This window comes from Ananas comosus, linkage group 12 (assembly GCF_001540865.1).
Source record: "Ananas comosus cultivar F153 linkage group 12, ASM154086v1, whole genome shotgun sequence".
In the NCBI taxonomy this organism is placed as follows: Eukaryota; Viridiplantae; Streptophyta; class Magnoliopsida; order Poales; family Bromeliaceae; genus Ananas; species Ananas comosus.
This window is the reverse complement of record NC_033632.1, coordinates 6,637,167-6,657,473: the sequence shown is the minus strand read 5'-3', so window position 1 is coordinate 6,657,473 and position 20,307 is coordinate 6,637,167. Positions and strand designations below refer to the sequence as shown.

General features: G+C 39.5%; 1 pseudogene; it reads left to right on the top strand.

Annotated features, from left to right (window-relative positions):
• LOC109718520 lies at positions 15,133 to 19,083 on the top strand (annotated as a pseudogene).

Here is a 20,307-nt window from a genome sequence, read left to right as displayed (position 1 = left end):
AATTTTATATTACAAAATTTTAAATTTTGGATATCAAATATTTTAATTTATTTCCAAATTTTCAACTTCAAATTTTAAAATTTTAAATCCTAAACTATAAAAAATTTTGAGCTATTTTTCTAAATTGGTTTGCTTTATTGCCTACCAACTATTAAACCAATTGGAGTACTCCTCCATTTTTTGTTATTTATCTATTGTAAGTCCAAATTGTAGAATAAATTATATCTAATTTCTTCACGTTGGTGCTTAATTATGCTAAATTTTAATTTTTTTTTATAAAATTAAATATATGTTCATAAATTCTAAAAAAATTCATAAAGTCGGTCAATTAATTGGTGCTCCTAATGCACCATGGACCGTTGATTGTGGATACATATATGGTCCATGGGGAGATTTTCGGTGCATTTATTCTTTGTATATTTTTTGACATTAAAAGAGAGTTTGGAGTGTTCTCAAACTGACACGTCTCTCAAAACTATCTCCTTCTCTCTCCCGCTTTGATAGCTATATCTTTTTTTTGCCACTTGCAGGCTTTTTTATGTTGACACCTGCAAGTTTTTTTTTCCTACATGGCTTAGTTACAAATTTTAACCACTTTTGGTAAATCAAAAAATAGAAAAATTATCATTTGTATTCACCTATATATATAGATGGTAATTTCCAACTTTTTTACAGCAGTTTCTTCTTTCAATCCTCTATCAGGTATATTATTCTTTGAAAATTTATTCTTTTTTAATATGCATTTAATTGATTTATATCTTTTAGTTCGTGACATTTTGTAAATTTAACGATTGAAATATAGTGAAAACTATTTGTTAAGTAAAAATAAATAATTCATTACAAACATGTAACTAATTATTTTGATACTCTTTTTCTTCCTATTTTTTTTCTCCGCAGGCTGGTCAATTAAAAACCTACAAATCAAGTAACTACTTTTTACGTAATATTTTCAATTTTCGATATTATTTGCATGGGTCGACAAAAAATGATCTGAATAATATTGCTTACATGGGTCAACAAAAAATGATCTGAATAGAGTTAGAAGAATAAGAATTAAAAAAAAAAAGAGAATATGTATCTTTTGAACAAACTGGCCTAAAAGTAAGCGTAGTACAAATTTTTCCTTTTTTGCTTTAGAAAATATTGAAAGTTTACAAAACCTCAAGAATTTAAATAGAAACTATCAAATACCTAAAGATGAAATCTGTAATAAAATTTTATATTGTAGAATTAGATGTTATACAAATATGTGTTTAATATATATATATATATATATATGGTAATTTCCAACTTTTTTACAGCAGTTTCTTCTTTCAATCCTCTATCAGGTATATTATTCTTTGAAAATTTATTCTTTTTTAATATGCATTTAATTGATTTATATCTTTTAGTTCGTGACATTTTGTAAATTTAACGATTGTAATATAGTGAAAACTATTTGTTAAGTAAAAATAAATAATTCATTAATAAACATGTAATTAATTATTTTGATACTCTTTTTCTTCCGATTTTTTTGTTCTCCGCAGGCTGGTCAATTAAAAACCTACAAATCAAGTAACTACTTTTTACGTAATATTTTTAATTCTCGATATTATTTGCATGGGTCGACAAAAAATGGTCTGAATAATATTGCTTACATGGGTCAACAAAAAATGATCTGAATAGAGTTAGAAGAATAAGAATTAAAAAAAAATAAAAAAGAGGATATGTATCTTTTGAACAAATTGGCCTAGAAATAAGCGTAGTACAAAATTTTCCTTTTTTGCTTTAGAAAATATTGAAAGTTTACGAAACACCAAGAATTTAAATAGAAATTATCAAATACCTAAAGATAAAATCTGTAATAAAATTTTATATTGTGGAATTAGATGTTGATACAAATATGTGTTTGATATATATATTTAATAGAATACTATATTTTATAAATATAATTAACAATATACCTATTGTACCCGTGGCAAAGCGCGGTACATCGCTAGTAAAGTTACTAATTGGAAACCCATACGAGCCTTCCCCGCATTCCAAGTGAGTGGGACTCATTCCTTTTTTTCTTTTTTTCCGTGGGACCCACTCCTCTCTTTTGTTTTTTTTTTTCCCGTGGGACCCACTCCTCTCTCTCTTGTTTTTTTTTTCTTTTTTTTTTTGCCTTTTTTTTATTCTGAGTTTCTCCTTATTTTGGAGGGTCGTGGCTCGCATACAAAAATTAAAATTTTAAATTTAAATTTGAAGCTTGAATTTAAATTAAAATTAAAATTTTAAATTGAATCTAACTTTTGATTTCACACTTAAATTTTTTATTTTTATTTTGATATTTGAATTTGCATTTAAAATTAAAATTAAAATTTTATATTTAAATATATAATTTAAATTTAAATTTAAACTTAGAAAATTGAAACAACTAGCTTTGAACTATTAAGTTGATTTATTATTATTTTATTTAGATGCTTTACTCCATAAAGAGAAGATGCAAGATAATGAGCTATTAGCGAGATGCATTAAATGTATATTTTATTCTACTTTTAATAAAAATTATGATAAGGTTTGTAGCTAGCAATGTAATTATATTTTGTACATTGAAGTATTCATTCATAGAAATGATATTCAAATATGAGTTAAGATTTTTTAACATGATGCTTGATTGATATTTTAATTTTTTTTTAAATTAACAAATTGATGTCATGAAATGAGAGAACTTATTTTTTTGATTTCTTTTTCTTGAATGATTTTTTTTTTTATATTAGTTTTTTGTCCGGTTAACTAATATTTTTTTTATTTATGTGAGTGATATTTCGCTAATTCGCATGCTATTAATCTTAATTTTAAGCTAAAAAATTTATTTAGTTAATATATAATATTAGAATATTTATTTTTGTCTTTTCACTATTTTTTATTTTGGTCCCTAATCTTATTTTTTCAATTTTTGAATTTCTTTTTCTAGGAAGATTATTTAATATCAGTTTTTTCCTCCAGTTAAATAATATTTTTTAGTTCATGTGAGTGATATGTTGCTAATTTGCACGCTATTAATCTTAATTTTGAGCTAGAGAATTAATTTTTTCCTAATATATAATATTAGAATATTTATTTTGGTAGTCGAATATTTTTGCAGTATAAAAAATATTTATTTTTATTCTTAAATGTCTTTTAATTAGTCTTATTTTTAAGTGCTTCTGATAATTGTTTATTGATTCCTTCACTAATCTGAAATTTAGGAATCATATACTTTATTAGTTGTATCTATAGTGATAAATGTTAACGAGGGATTTCTTTCATTGTCAGCGACGATGATGAGAATGCTACCGTCAATACTATCAAAGATAGTGTTTTCACTCCAATTATTTTTTTTTATTTTTTTATTTGTAAATTTTACGCTGATAACAATAGAAAAATATTACGCATTTTTGTACTATTACAATTAGCTTTTTTTTTTCTTTTTTTTTTTAAACCAGTTTATTTATTTTAGTCATTTGGTTTAGATATTTTTGGAAAGAAATATATTTTAGTTTCATTCTTTAATTTTTAATTGTTCAATACATACTTGCCGCATCGTGCGGGTAAAGTGTAGGTATTCTGAATCAATTAATTCAACAGAACAATTACTTAATCAAGTAATTCAAAAGCTTGATAGTCAAAATATGTTAATTGATTGGGTTATCACCCTTAAACTATTAAAAAGTTGCAACAGAATTATTACTTAATCAAGCATTAAACAGCTTGATGATCGAATTGCAAAACTCATTTTGGAAGAATATTTCTACATTAAGATAAACTCCATTGCCTGTGTTATCACATCTAAACTATATATTAAACCCAATTATTATATAGTTTAACACTCTAACTAGGTAAACTGAACGGTTTAATTAAAGCAACTTGTTTTACCGGTTATCAATGAGGTTCCCATAGTGGTCCCCCGTGTTTATATTTGCCTGTATCTAGTGTATAAGCACATCTCATACACCACATCTCACAAATATATTATTATGCACACCAAATTGAAACTAACTCATTCAAACATAATTGATAATATTCAAAAGCCTTAATTTAAAAACTTGTAAATTCAAAAATTATTACACACAATATCACTTTTTAAGGGGGCGTTTGGATTGATGTATTTGTAGATTCAACGTAAGTCAAGTGTAGTGGTGTTTGAGTTTCCCTGAAGTGTGATTATTTTTTTGTTGTTTGTTTTGACGTGACTCGTACCGCCTGAAAGTTAAATTCAATCATTTCTGTTGTTTGTTTTGATGTAACTTGGTGCTGGTAAAATTAGTTTTTTGAGTTCCGTTGTTTATTTTGATGTAAGTAAGTGGATCTCATTATCTCCTAAATATAGTAGTAAATTTACCACTATAAAATTTAATCTATTATATAATTAATTTTTTTATTATTATTTAAAGATAATCCTAATTTATTATAAATAAGGTAATTCTATCTCATTATAAAGGAAGTAGTGTTTAGGTTTTACTGTTTAATAAATTTTTTAAAGGAGGTTGAGTACAGTGAAAGTCGAGTTCGGCGCTTTAGCGGAGGAAGTCGAGAGTAGGTGAAGTGGAGCTCTAACGTAACTTGAGTTATATTATATTTTTCACTTACATCAAAACAAATAACAGAAATGATGGAACTTGAGTTCCATCACTCCACTTACACCAAAACAAACGGGCATTAATGCTTGGTCTCTTTTTCATATTCATCTCCATTGTGTCAAATTTCTAATGTCGTTTATGACGCCTACAATTAGCACGTATCTAAATGATTAAAATATAACTATAATAAAATATAAAGGTTGGGAATTTAATAACAAAAAAAAGCATTCGGGACCAAACAACATACAAGGTTACGGACCAATTAGTAGTACAATTAACCTTATAAATTTTTTATGAAAAAGAAATGAATGAATTATCCGCGGTTCGAAATAGTGCCTTCTTCTTTAATTTTCAGATTTTTGCTCTTTTGACTTTTACCTTTCTTTACAATTAAATTAAATTTTATTAATTAAATCAAAACTTATTGAATTTATGAGTGGCTCTATTGAATTTAATAGTTTTGATTATTTTCTATAAAATAAATTAGAATAATTAACAATCAGGAGACAATTGAAGAACCATTACTTTAGCTAATCAGCTAAGTTACAAAATTTAAATAAAAAATAAAAGTTACGGAAGAAGATTCTATTTAAAAGAATTTAAGTTGTGAGGGCTACTTATTAGAGAAGGGAATATGAGTGAGTAGTTTTCATGCATTTTTTTCTCTTTAACTGGACCAACGGTGTCACGCCCCGGATTACACGTTCCCCGGACACGCCGCCAAATCCGCCGTATATAAAGAAATTTTTTCTGTATACGAAGCGATAGCTGTCTCTGTAAAATATACAATACTACAAACAGTAGTGTAGAGCTGAAAAAAATTAAGCAGGTAGAACGAACAAATCTCATATACATACAAATCAACAAGTACAAAAACACTCGCTCCAGCGAGTTCTAGTATCAGTATGTACATAAACTCAAAATAAAAACACTACTACCTGCAGCTGATGATCCTTTAGCACGGCGCTTCGTCCGGTACGGCTCTAACTCGCGACGCCCTTGCCTCGATCCACCTCTGAAGATGCAGCAGCCGGAATAGCAGGCTCTGCAAAACACAGGGTAACAACTGGGCGTGAGAACTACTGTAAAAACAAGTAGTCCTCAGTGGGTACCGCCCTCAAAATCATCGGCTCACCCACTAAGACTACAGTAGGAAATAAGGCTAAAAGGTAAACCCGGAAAAAAAATCCACACCTACATGCCACTACACTATCCCACTGTGTCTACTATCAATTCTAACCCAATCTCATTAGGGACTGTGTACGCACCCGTCCCGCTGTCTAAGCCGCGCTACCTCCACGCTAAACAGTCCGTAGATAGCAACTAATCAGCGACATCAATGCAAAAGCACAAAGCTAGACTCCGGAGCGGCACTCGTGGGCGCGACCCAACCGAGTATACAAACGTATCTCTGTCGAGCTCTATCAGGCTCTCACAGGCTAAAGTCAAGAAAACAGGTCTAACAGTACTACCAACCCTTAGTCACATGCCCTCGGCACAATCTGATATCGGAACGATCAAATCCGGGTCTGCCGTCAACCACTACGGCACCCACTAATCCGGAACACTGTAAACACTACTGTAAAAATCGGCTCGGCATCCCAGCACGAGCGTAACTGAAATCTGAACTACCTCGGATGCTCACTATGAGGATACTGCAACAGTATAAAAATACAACGGCCCCTATGGCTAAATCAGGTAGTTCAACATATGCCAGGTCCAGAACGCTGGTTTTCTCCTATGTTTTATCCAAGTCCCACATGTATGATTAATAACAACTAATAACATGCTCCCAATTCAGTTTATATGTCTAAAACATACCTACTCATGAATTTGAGCTAAACAATAACAACTTGTAATATTAACGATACATGTCGACCAACAATACTATAGGAGTAGGATTCCGATGATAAACCCACTTCAAACGCTAATCACAATCCGGTGCGACATCGAAAACGGCGGAATCGGACCCTCGCCCGGCCTCCCCATGCAGCGACTAAGATGCTCGCGTGCTCGAACGGCTCCGCGGTGCGACGTCGGCGTCGATCCGAGCTCCAACGACACTCCACCCGAGCTCCACATCAACGGACCAAGCTATAGAGATGAATGAGATAATTAATTCTCTCTAAAGTCTCAGGTGGATATATATATTGGTTGAGTAGGTGGGTGGATAACCATAAAAAAAAATTACAATTATACCCCCCACCAACTCAACCAAGGATATTACATCCTCCTCCACTATAAAAAGTTTCGTCCTCGAAACATAAAATATACCTCAAGACGGGGCAACGAACAGGTCGGGTTAGGACTCCCTCATCACTGTCTCAGGCTCTCAAGTCGCCTCCCACTCCTCGTGATTGCTCCACTACACTTTCACATACGGGATGACCCAGTTGCGCAATTCTTTCGTCTCACGAGTAAGAATCCGCACCGGTCGTTCCTCGTATCTCAGATCCTCGCCAATCTCTAGTGGAGTGAAGTCAATCACGTGAGAAGGATCGAAAACATATCTCCTCAGCACCGCGACGTGGAACACATCATGAATACCAGCAAGTCAGGTTGGTAGAGCAATCCGGTAAGCAACTGGTCCAACTGGCTCCAATACCTCAAAAGGGCCAACGAAACGCGGACTGAGTTTTCCACGCACTCCAAATCGGCGAATCCCTCTGGACGGCGAGACTTTAAGAAATATATGATCTCCAACCTGGAACTCCAAGTCTCGTCTCCTGGTATCGGCGTAGCTCTTTGGCGGCTCTGGGCTGTCAAAAGGTGTCGTCGAACAACTCTCACCTTTTCCTCAGCCTCTAGCAAAATCTCAAGCCCAAGTGTCCTCCTCTCATCCACATCACTCCAAAACAACGGGGATCGATACATGCGTCCATACAATGCCTGAAACGGAGCCATCTGAATGCTCGTTTGATAGTTGTTGTTATATGCAAACTCTGCTAGTCTCAAGTGTCGATACCACCCTCCTCCAAAATTCAGGACACATGCCCTCAGCATGTCCTCTAGAGTCTGAATGGTCCGCTCCGACTGACAATCCGTCTGCGGGTGAAATGCTATGCTGAAATGTAACTGAGTCCCCAAAGCTGTCTGTAAACTCCTCAAAAAATGTGACACAAATCTCGGGTTCCGGTCTGATACGATCGATATTGGTACACCATATAGTCTGACAATCTCATCCAGATACAACTACGCGAGTCTCTCTCTGGACCAGTTGGTCTGAACTGGTAGGAAGTGAGCAAACTTAGTCAGTCTGTCCACTATCACCCAAATAGCATCATAGCCACCCTGTGCTCTAGGCAACCCCACAACAAAATCTATCGTGATCTGCTCCCATTTTCACTCGGGCACTGACAGACTCTGAAGCTTGCCAGCAGATACCTGATGCTCGGCCTTTACCTGTTGGCAAGTCAAACACTGAGCTATAATCTGCCAATGTCCCTCTTCATCCCATTCTATCAAAACTGTGCCTTCAAATCCTTATACATCTTGGTTCCTCCAGGGTGAACCGTATAAGGTGAACAATGAGCCTCCCTCAAGATGTCCTCTAGGATCTCAGAATCTACAGGCACACATAGTCGGTCCCTGTACCGCAGTACTTCCGAACTGTCTAAAGCAAAACCCTCCGCCTGTCCCCTATCTAACTGCTCTCGAATCCTCAACAAATGCGGATCTCCACTCTGTTTCTCCCGAATCCTATCGAACAGAGTGGGCTGCAAGACCAGAGACATCAGTCTTGCTGTAGACCCAGGGGACACTACTTCAAGCCTCAGCCGCTGTAGCTCCTCAAGTAGCGGTCTCTGCTGAGTGATCAACAAACTCAAGTTCTGCGCTATCTTCCTGCTCAATGCATCTGCCACTATATTCGCCCTGCCGGGATGATACTGAATACTAATATCATAGTCTTTCAGTAACTCCAACCACCGGCGCTGCCTCAGATTCAATTCCTTTTGAGTGAACAGATACTTGAGACTTTTATGATCGGTGAAAACCTCGCAGTGCTCGCCGTACAAATAATACCGCCACAGCTTCAAAACAATTACTACCGCGGCAAGCTCCAAATCATGCGTAGGGTAATTCTTCTCATAATCCTTTAACTGCCGTGAAGCATAAGCAATTATCCTACCATACTGCATCAGCACACAACCCAGTCCACTGTGCGATGCATCACTGTAGATCACGAATCCTTCCCCCATCACAGGGAGAGCAAGGATAGGAGCTGACATCAATCTCTATCTCAGCTCGTCGAAGCTCCTCTAGCAGTCCTCACACCAAACAAACCGAATCCCCTTCCGTGTCAACCTGGTAAGGGGTGTGGAAAGCTTCGCAAAGTCCTCCACAAACCGACGGTAATATCCTGCTAGTCCAAGAAAACTCCTCACCTCTGTCACCGTCGTCGGTCTGGGCCAATCCCGAATAGCATCAATCTTCTTTGGGTCCACTGCTACTCACTCTGCAGAAATTACGTGGCCCAAGAAAGCGACCTCCCGCAACCAAAACTCGCACTTCTTTAACTTGGCATACAGCTTCTTCTCTTGCAGAAGCTGTAGCACAATCCTCAAGTGCTCATCATGCTCAGCATTACTCCTGGAGTAAATCAAGATATCGTCGATGAAGACTACGACAAATCTATTCAAGAACGGCTTGAACACTCTGTTCATCAAATCCATGAATGCGGCAGGGGCATTCGTCAATCCAAAAAGCATCACGGTAAACTCATAATGCCCGTACCGAGTCCGAAAAGCCGTCTTGGGAACATTCTCGGCCCTCACCTTCAGCTGGTGGTAACCTGACTGGAGATCAATCTTCGAGAAGACACAAGATCCCTGCAGCTGATAAAATAAATCATCAATGCGCAGCAAGGGATACTTGTTCTTGATGGTCACTTTATTCAGCTCCTGGTAGTCCACACATAACCTGAGCGAACCATCCTTCTTCTTTACAAATAACACCGGCGCTCCCCAAGGTGATACACTGGGTCCACATATCCTTTGTCCATCAAATCCTGAAGCTGCGCCTTTAGCTCTCTCAGCTCTGCCGGTGCCATCCTGTAAGGTGCCTTCGAGATTGGTGTAGTTCTGGGAACCACATCAATCACGAACTCAATCTGCCTCTCCGGCGGCATCATCGTCAACTCAGGGGGAAACACATTCAGAAACTCGCGAATTACAGGAATATCCTCGAGTCCCGGTGTTGCCGTAGGTACCTCTACTACCGTCGCCAGAAATGCGATACATCCTCTGCTCATCAGCTGTCGAGCCCTCGCCGAAGATATCCAAGTAGCGAACAGCGTACTCCTGTAGCCCCTAAAAGTAAACTCCACCAGGCCTGGCTCGCGAAACGTCACTGTCCTCGCTCCACAGTCGATCGTAGAGTAGTACCGTGCCAGCCAATCCATACCGAGCACAACGTCGAAGTCCTGCAGCTGCCCTAAAACCAACAGGTCTGCGGGCAAGATCCACGAATCCAACTGCACCGGACACGACCAACAACACTCTGCAACCTGTAATACATGATCGGGAATCTGTACCTCCCGTGCCTGTGACAAAGCTCCAAATTCTAGACTATACAACAATGCAAATGCTCGGCTAACAAAGGAATGAGATGCACCGGTATCGAAAAGGGTACGAGCTCTAATGCCAAAGATCAAAACAATACCTGCCACCACTCGGTTGGCTGCTGAAGAGTCCTCCACCTGGGCTGCATATACTCTGCCACTCGGAGCCTGTTGTCGCCTCTCACCCTGTCGCGGCGCAGATGCCCTGTCCTCCTGGCGGTAACTCTGAGGTGCTTCAGAAATCTGCTGAGATCCGGATGCTGTTGAAGCGGTCGATGGTGCTGGTGATGCTGCTCGGGGGCAAGCAGACCTCATATGCCCCGGCTGTCCACATCCAAAACATCGGCCCTCATGCTGCTTACACTGCCGGGCCCAGTGCGGTCCTCCACAAATCACACATGGTGGTAATCCCTGTAACTGCCTCTGCTGCCGCGATCCCCCAGAACGCTGACGTCCCGAGAACCCACGACCTTGAGAACGCGATCGTGGAGGTCTCGGTGGACGCCGGCTGCTCGACTGTCCACCCTCATCTGGAGCTGAGTACTTCCTATCCTGACTCTGCCCTGCAGCCTGAGTCCTCTCCCGAATAGATACATCACCTCTCTCAACCCAAAGTGCCTGCTCCATCGACGCGTCCAAGGTCCTCAACCTCTGTACCTGAACCAACCGAAAAATCTCGGGCCTCAAACCCTGCTCGAAAAGGTACACTCTGTGTGCCTTATCTCTAGCCACAAACGGCACACAGTTCAAGAGTCGCGTGAACTCTCGAATATACTCCTGTACTGTCCGGTCCCCCTGCTGGATGTTCTTTAAATCCTCCTCGAGCTTTTGTTTCACACTGTTGGAAAAATACATCCCATACAGCATTCCACAGAACTCGTCCAATGTCATCTGTAAAGTCACCAACTGGTAATCTCTCATCACTCTCCGCCACTAAGCAAGGGCATCCCCTGTCAAGCAATGCACTCCCAGATGTACCTGCTCCCGCTCAGGAATGAAAAGATCCTCAAATAATTTCTCCATCGAGCTGACCCAGTCCTCAACAACCCAAGCCTCTGTGCATTGGCCATCAAAAGTCGGCGGATCGAAACGATGAAAGCGAGCGAGTCTCTCAGCCATCCGCTCCTGCTCAGCCTCGGTCATCTGCGATGCCTCACCAACCGGCGCAACTAGCACTGAAGGAACGGTCACTGGTGGTGGTACTACTGTAGCTGGTGCTGCCGCTGGAGCAGTCGGAGGTGGAACAATCTGCTCTGGTACGGTACTCTGTGGCGGGGTGACCCTCTCACACAACCTCTCCAATAACTCCCCTTGCCGCCTCGTCACCTTTGTCAGAGCGGCCAACTGAGCACCCAAATCGGGGGATGCGCTTGCCTCTGGTCGTGTACCCTGCTCCTGCCGGGCACTCGGCTTTGCCTGCTCAGGCATCTTGGAGGGTCCCACACGATCCTGTGTCAACTGTGCCCGGTCCCATGTCGACGGTCGGCCTCGACGACGATACATAGCTGCAAAAATAGAACAGGGTCAGATAACACAAATACTCTCTACCCAATCAACGAAAGTCCGGAAGGCAGCCACTGTTTCTCCTCAAAATTATGTCGTCTGCAGTCAACATAATTTTGCAGGCCAGAACAGGCACTCCTCCAATCACTCACTCCCCTCAGGGTGAGTTATAACAATTAATCATTAACTTTCGCAATAAATCACGCCTCTCCCGTCTTGCTTTCCTAAGGTTTGCCAAACTTAGGTTTCTTAGGTCCCAATGACTTAATGCTAAGCTCTGATACCAACTTAATCTGTCACACCCTGGATTACACGTCCCCCGGGCACGCCGAGAAATCTGCCGTATATAAAGAAATTTTTCCTGTATACGAAGCGATAGCTGTCTATGTAAAATATACAATACTACAAACAGTAGTGTAGAGCTGAAAAGGACTAAGCAGGTAAAACGAATAAATCTCATATACATACAAACTAACAAGTACAAAAACACTCGCTCCAGCGAGTTCTAGTATCAGTATGTACATAAGCTCAAAATAAAAACACTACTACCTGCAGCTGGTGATCCTCTAGCACGGCGCTTCGACGGGTAGGGCTCTAGCTCGTAACGCCCTTGCCTCGATCCGCCTCTGAAGACGCAGCAGCCGGAACAACAGGCTCTGCAAAACACAGGGTAACAACTGGGCGTGAGAACTACTGTAAAAAGAAATAGTTCTCAGTGGGTACCGCCCTCAAAATCATCGGCTCACCCACTAAGACTACAGTAGGAAATAAGGCTAAAAGGTAAACCCGGAAAGAAATCCACAGCTACATGCCACTACACTATCCCACTGTGTCTACTATCAATTCTAACTGAATCTCATTAGGGACTGTGTACGCACCTGTCCCGCCTGTCTAAGCCGCGCTACCTCCACGCTAAACAGTCTGTGGATAGCAACTAATCAGCGACATCAACGCAAAAGCACAAAGCCAGACTCCGGAGCGGCACTCGTGGGCGCGACCCAACCGAGTATGCAAGCGTATCTCTGTCGAGCTCTATCAGGCTCTCACAGGCTAAAATCAAGAAAACAGGTCTAACAGTACTGCCAACTCCTAGTCATGTGCCCTCGGCACAATCTGATATCGGAACGATCAAATCCGGATCCGCCGTCAACCACTACGGTACCCACTAATCCGGAACACTATAAACACTACTGTAAAAATCGGCTCGGCATTCCAGCATGAGCGTAACTGAAATCTGAACTACCTGGGATACTCACTATGAGGATACTGTAACAGTATAAAAATACAACGGCCCCTAGGACTAAATTAGGTAGTTCAACATATGCCAGGTCTCGAACGCTGGTTTTCTCCTATGTTTTATCCAAATCCCACATATATGATTAATAACAACTAATAACATGCTCCCAATTCAGTTTATATGTCTAAAACATATCTACTCATGAATTTGAGCTAAACAATAACAACTTGTAATATTAGCGATACATGTCGACCAACAATACTATACGAGTAGGATTCCGATGATAAACCCACCTCAAACGCTAATCACAATCCGGTGCGACATCGAAAACGGCAGAATCGGACCTTTGCCCGGCCTTCCCATGCAGCGACTAAGATGCTCGCGTGCTCGAACGGCTCCGCCGCGAGACGTCGGCGTCGATCAAAGCTCCAACGGCACTCCACCCGAGCTCCACCTCAACGGACCAAGCTAAAGAGATGAACGAGATAATTAATTCTCTCTAAAGTCTCAGGTGGATATATATATTGGTTGAGTAGGTGGGTGGATAACCATAAAAGAAAATTACAATTATACCCCCCACCAACTCAACCAAGAATATTACATCCGGATCATTCAAGTATAATTACCTTTTATCCAACTTAATTAAAGACTGTAACTCAACATCATCTAATTAATCTATCTTCTTCTATTAAATACCTTCCCTTCCCCTCACTCACTGCCGCTGCCACTACCACCACCCCTACCTCACACTCCTTCCTCCCTCTGAAACAATGTACTTGCGCCATTTCCAGCCCCCGCACCACGTCGCACCCTCACCGTCACCGTGGAATCCGTTTCACGTCAGTGACGACCCGTTGGTGTTCTCGAACCCCTCTTCCAGTTACTCTCACTCGATTGGCTTACCATCACTGTTTGTCATTCCACTCACTGTAGTCCTGATACTCTGCTGCTGCTGGTGCTGCTACCAAAAGCTCCACTGTGTTTGTTCTACTGTCACACCCCAATAATTCCATATCGGATAGGAATAAAGATGTGATTTGATATATAAGAGATTTAGACATTAGTAATAATAACTGGGCTAAAGCATTTTGGGCATGTGTTTGGGCCCAACGAGTTATTGTTGCTAGTGGATTGGGTCGTTACATCTACCACTGGGTCATTACATCTACCGCCTCCGACTCCCTGTCGGCGCCGGCAGAATGTGCGTCAAGATATCGCAGTGTAACGAGGATATATATATATATATATATATACAAGACACACACACACTAGAGATGAATGAACAATATGTTATTATTATTGTTGTTAGAATATATATTAAACTTGTTGCTGTTCAATTTTTAAATTCGTCAACGTCGTACTTTAGCAATATCACTCATTTACGCGTCGGATTGTATTTTTTTTTTTTATTGCATTTTGTTTAAAAGAACACCTCATATATAAATGTGGGCAACATATTTTAACTGTGTAATTAATTAGTAAATTCAATTGAAAAGAGGAGCCATTTGATCGAATTATTTTATAAAATTTAGAAGGTTTAATTATCAATTTAGTATAAGTTTGAACCATGCAATTTAAACTTTTAAGTTCAGAACAGATCGATCTTAGGCCATAAAGTTATGGTAGAATTTGTAAAAAAAAATTTTATCAAGAAATACTTTCATTTCATTCTATTGGAAATTATATCACTGAAATTAAGATAAAAAAGCGATAAATTTATAATGTAGAAAGATACCAATAGGTGCAAGAAATAATTGTTTACTTTATGATACAGACTAAGAAAAAATGCTCTAAAATTTTAGCGACAGAAACAAAAGTAATTAAAAACTTAATGCCTTGAATATTTTTAAAATTAAAAGTTCAAGAACTAAAATGAAACTTTACTTAAAAGTCTCGAAAAAAAGTTAAATATAAAATTAAAAATTTTCGTTATTTGACACGTTTAATTCAATATAGTAATTAATTTTTGACATACTATGCTTAAAACAACAAAGTGTCGCGCGCCTTATTGTTTTGAGCTGAAAATTATAATAAATTGAAGTTCAAGAATTAAATAGAGTGTCACGTGCCGCACAGTTTGAGGACCAAAAGTATGATTTACTCTTTTCAATATTACTAAGGAAGGAAAACTTAAACTTTCAGGTCAAGAGGAATCAGCATATATAGTATATCCACCATTTTTTCACCTTTTCAAATAACCAAAATGCTGTAATTGCCTTCAAAACTTCTTTGTATGAATCTGTAGTCGGATGTTTTACAGTGACTCGTTAAATATTAAGAAGGTATTTCAAAATTTCTTTTAACTATCCAATGTGTTTAGAGTAATTAATATATGTATATCTATTAAAAATTTTATATTTTTATTTTGGATTTATCATATAATAAATATATGTGTTTTATATAGAGAATACACTAGGGCATCCATCTGAACTTAATATTGACCTAACCTGTACTCGATAGGTATCTGCTCTAATGGACTTGACAAGTATATTAGTAGCTTAATACACAGACCTACTCTTACCCTGAAGTTGAATAGACAGAGTATTTTTTTTTTCCATATCTATTTTTGTTCGGGATATAATTAAGTATAATATATTAACTACTCGGACCCAATAAGATTTAGGAACATCTCTGGTCTCAACTTCCCTTTTGCATGATCTACAAATATCTCTAGCATCAACTTCCCCTTTTCAAGAGGAGCTCGGGAAGGCTACTTGTAGGGGTGTAATGTGGGCTGTGCCCACATTTTTCGGGCCGAAACGGGCCAAGCACTAGATCGGCATGGCCCGGTTTTAAATCCGGGTCAGGCAGGGCCGGGCTAGTTTTAATAAACCCATCTGGCCATCTCATCACCTTGGGGGCGAGACTACATCTGTGTTTTAATAAACCCATGAAACTCAGAACTTCCTGTTAAATATTGTACTAAAGAAATATAAGACAACCATGGCATTCTAAAAAATTAAACTGGTAAAGAATAGAATTTAAATATTATTATACTTAATAGTTAGAAATCTTCTATTAACCTATATGAATTCCCAATATTTGTTGCCACGTGGTAAATTCTACTTCATCTTCACTAGCATGTGACATTTCTTCTTCTGTTCACCAAATCTTCAATATGGATTTTAATGGTCTTACTAATCAAACTTTCAATTAGTGCATTTAAATGATCCACTACCATCTATAATTTATCATTTTATCTATAACTATAATGAATCCCCGTTCCTTCCTGTCCACGTGGCAGAATTAGGTTAATTAACCTTTGTGGACCCTACCTGTCATCCTAAGTACTTTACTAATTAATTCATCCCCAAACAAATATCTTCCCATTTAATTTTCCTTAGCCCTTCGATCCCTCTCCCACAACCCCCCTCTTTGATCCCTTCCCCACTCCCCGCCGCTTCGGTCCCTCCCATACTCCCGCCGCTTCGATCGCTCCCCGCCTCCCGCCGCTTCGATCTCTACCCCGCCTCCTCTTCGATCCCTCCTCCGTCCTTCTGCTTGGGGTTGAGCCCCCATCGGCGCATGGCCGCGACGAAGTCCTTGGTCTTGGGGCCGCCGGCGAACTGGTCCTCGAAATCCTCCACGACGAGGGCGTCGGCGGCGGCGCTGGCGAGGGTGGTGGAGATTGCGAGGCGCAACTTGAGGAACTCCAAGGCGGGGGCCGATGGAGCGGAGGAGGAAATGGAAGAGGAGTTCGACGAGGAGGATGGGGTCGAGAAGGAGCGGGGCGTGATGACGCGGCGTGGTCCTCGGCGGCGGTGGCTCCGCCGTCCTCCGGCGATTCTCGACGGATAGATCTCGCCTTCGGGCAGAGAACGGTGAAGGCGCAGCAGCAGGTGAAGAAAAGTCGACGAGGGCCGAGGTCGAGGAGCTCGCAGTATCGAGGTGTCACCTTCTATAGGAGGACGGGGAGATGGGAATCTCATATATGGTGAGCAAAATCATCAGTAAACACTTTTGCCCATTTCCTGTTTCTTTAGTGCAATTTTGATTAATTTGATCTGGTTATGGTTTCTTTGTTATACAGGGATTGTGGGAAGCAGGTCTATTTGGGTAAGGCTTTATTCGCCTTATACGCCTTTTTCTCTTCTATAAACCTAAGAAATGGAGCATTGATTCTATGTGTCTTTTTGGTTTTGTGTTTTCTCTCTCTATTTAATTGGATTTTAGGAGGTTTTGACACTGCTCATGCTGCAGCAAGGTCAGATATTTCCCACTATATGATTTAATGAATCTCAAAGGCTTAAATTCCTGTTTTTCTATATAACATCTCGAATAACAAATTAACTGAAGTTGCTCACAATAAAATATTTCAAAAATAAAGAGAGATTGAGCGAGCTATACATTGTAATTTGGTCTCATATATATATATATATATATATATAGATATGGGGTATTAATTTCTCTATGGGAAAAGTAAGTTACAGCAACGATGTCACAAAAGCATAGGGAGTTGGGGTCACAGGTAATTAATATTCCCTTATCGAGGAAATAGCTCCTCCGTTCTATTCAAGTAGGTGCATGTCAGACACTTTTATTTATGTAGGAAGACACTTTTATTTATGTAGGAATTAAGCATTAGAAAAATTGGTTTCCTATAATATTATCTATCGCTGATTCCATATATATGATACTTTTTGATTGTTTGTGCAAATCAACAATGATAATTTGGACTGTACACATGAATTTAATAGATATTGAAAGCTTTTTGAGTAGCATTTTATATATGATTATGAGTGTATGGTTGGTGTGTTGGGACTGCAGAGCATACGATCGGGCCGTGAATAAGTTTCGAGGGGTTGACGCCGACATCAATTTCAATCTTAGCGACTACGATGATAATTTGAAACAGGTAAATGTTGATTGTAGATTCTAGAATATTAGAAGGTTTGTATTATACTTGGTATTTTTGAGGGATTACCATTAGTTTGTCATGAATTTGTCTTTTGCCTTAGATGAGGAACCTGACAAAGGAAGAGTTTGTACACATACTTCGCCGTCAAAGCACTGGGTTCGCAAGGGGAAGCTCCAAGTATAGAGGGTGACATTGTATAAGTGTGGCCGCTCGCAAGCTCGCATGGGACAGTTCTTGGAAGCTTTGCTCCAGTATGTTTTAGCTTGGTTAAGTTCTGCCAATTCATCTACTTTAGTAAGTCATTTTTGACCCATTTACGGAAGTCGATGGGAAGATGTGCTTGAAAATAGCAAAAGGTTATATCACTGATTGAACAATCTTCCCTGGTATATATACTTTTTTCTATATGTGAGAATAGAACAATTTTCGTTTTTGTTCGTTCGTGATGTATTTCTGTAAAAGATTCAAACTTTTCCTTATCATCATTGAATTTCATAGCTACGTCCCATTATTTATTGTACATTTATGATAAAAACATTGATGGAGATTGTAGGCAGGTGGAATTAAGTTATTCTAGATGTACAATAAGCATATTTGATGGATTACTCTGTTTCTGCCAATTTTGTATTTTTCAGAAAAAGCAAACTTGGAACTTAGAAATGTGTGTTTGTATGCAGATACATTTATCTTGGGTTGTTCGACAGTGAAATAGAAGCTGCAAGGTTATTCTATGAAATGAATATTTTGCCACTGATAGTATTGTTTGTCAATTTGACATTAAAGATTAAAAACCCGATATTATCTAAACTGATTGAACCTGTCTCTTTTTTGTTCCTTTTGTTTGAACAGGGCATATGACAAGGCCGCCATTAGGTGTAATGGGAGGGAAGCGGTTACCAACTTCGAGCCAAGCTTTTATGAAGGAGAGATTCTTCCTGAACCTGAAAATGAACGTGCTGTTCATCAGTATCTTATGTTCCATCATGATTTCTAAAAGGTTAATTCTTTTGAGGAAGTGTTCATGAAGATTCCTTTTTGTTTGATGCAGTTTCAACAAAATCTCCGCTTTCACCTTATCATCAAAGTTCTATATTACGCTATCCTGTTTCGCCTTATGCTCAAGCTCCTGGCCCAACACCAACCATATTAAGCTCTCCTGGGAAGTCATTTCCGAGTTCACCTGCTAATCACATTGTTATTGGCTCTGGTTCTCCAACTTCACATCGAGTGAGTTAAATACCCTATTATTCTTAGACAATTCTGATTCTAAAATTTAAAAAAAATTAAGGTAAAAATTGTTATATGCTAAATCTGGTATAATTTAAGGAATCAATTAATTGAATAAAGATAATGCCAATAGTATAATGAGCTGTTTATTGTAGGGCATGCAACTTGATAGAGTACCAATGCAACTTGGTAGAGTACCATAGTATATACTATTGGGTGGAGAAAGCTTTTACCATTTCTACTATATAAAAGCCATGCAATTGATGCAGTTCGTTAGTAAACTAAAGCGATAGATTTTTATCACCTTCTGACCCCTAAAATATGATAGAATTAACAACATTTGTTAAAAAACAGTCACCCATATATTTTGTTAGGAAGCCAATAGAAAATTTTGATTCTTTAACAGGTTTATGAGAAACGGTGGTTAAAAAATAGTCACCCATTTGTTTTGTTGGGATGCCGATAGAAAATTTTGACTTTTTAATAGGTTTATCAAGAGAAACTACCGGTCCAATTCCAACAGACTATTTTATAAGACTTAATTAGGAAAATGTAACGCCCCCAATAGTCCCACATCGGATGGGATACTGATTCCGATCAGTTTATATGAGACCTACATGCTAGTAATAATAACCCGGCTTAAGCATTTTGGGTGGTGACAAGGCCCAAGAGGTTAAGAGAGTTAAGCGTGCTAGGATGGGAGTAGTCCTAGGATGGGTGACCCCCTGGGAAGTTGGGGCGTCACAGATGGTATCAGAGCCAATTACCAGCAGGAAGTGTGAGATGAGTCTCGGCTGAGCCAGGGTCTGGATGACGGGCTAGCGAGACGAGTCTCACATCGCCTGGTACTTGTGAGTCTGATATCATTTTATCTATAAACTATAGATGAATCCCCGTTCCTTCTGTCCACGTGGCAGATATTAGGTTAATTACCTTGGTGGACCCACCTGTCATCGTCTAAGTACTACTTAATAATTCATCCCCAAACAATTATCTCCCATAATAATTGTTCGCTTAGCCCTATCGTATCACCTCTCACCACAACGCCCTCTTTGACGCCTAGTCCCCACTCCCGCTCGCTTCGGTCCCTCCAATACTCAGCCGCCGCTTTTCGATCGTCCCGCCGCCTCCGCGCGCTCGATCTCACCCCGCCTCCTCTTCGATCGGCCTCCTCCGTCACTTCTGCTTGGGGTGAGCCCCATCGGCGCATGGCCGCGACGGAAGTCCTTGGTCTGGGCCGCCGGCGAACTGGCGCTCGAAATCCCACGACGAGGGCGTCGCGGCGGCGCTGGCGGGTGGGAGATGCGAGCCGCAACTTGAGAACTGCCAAGCGGGGCCG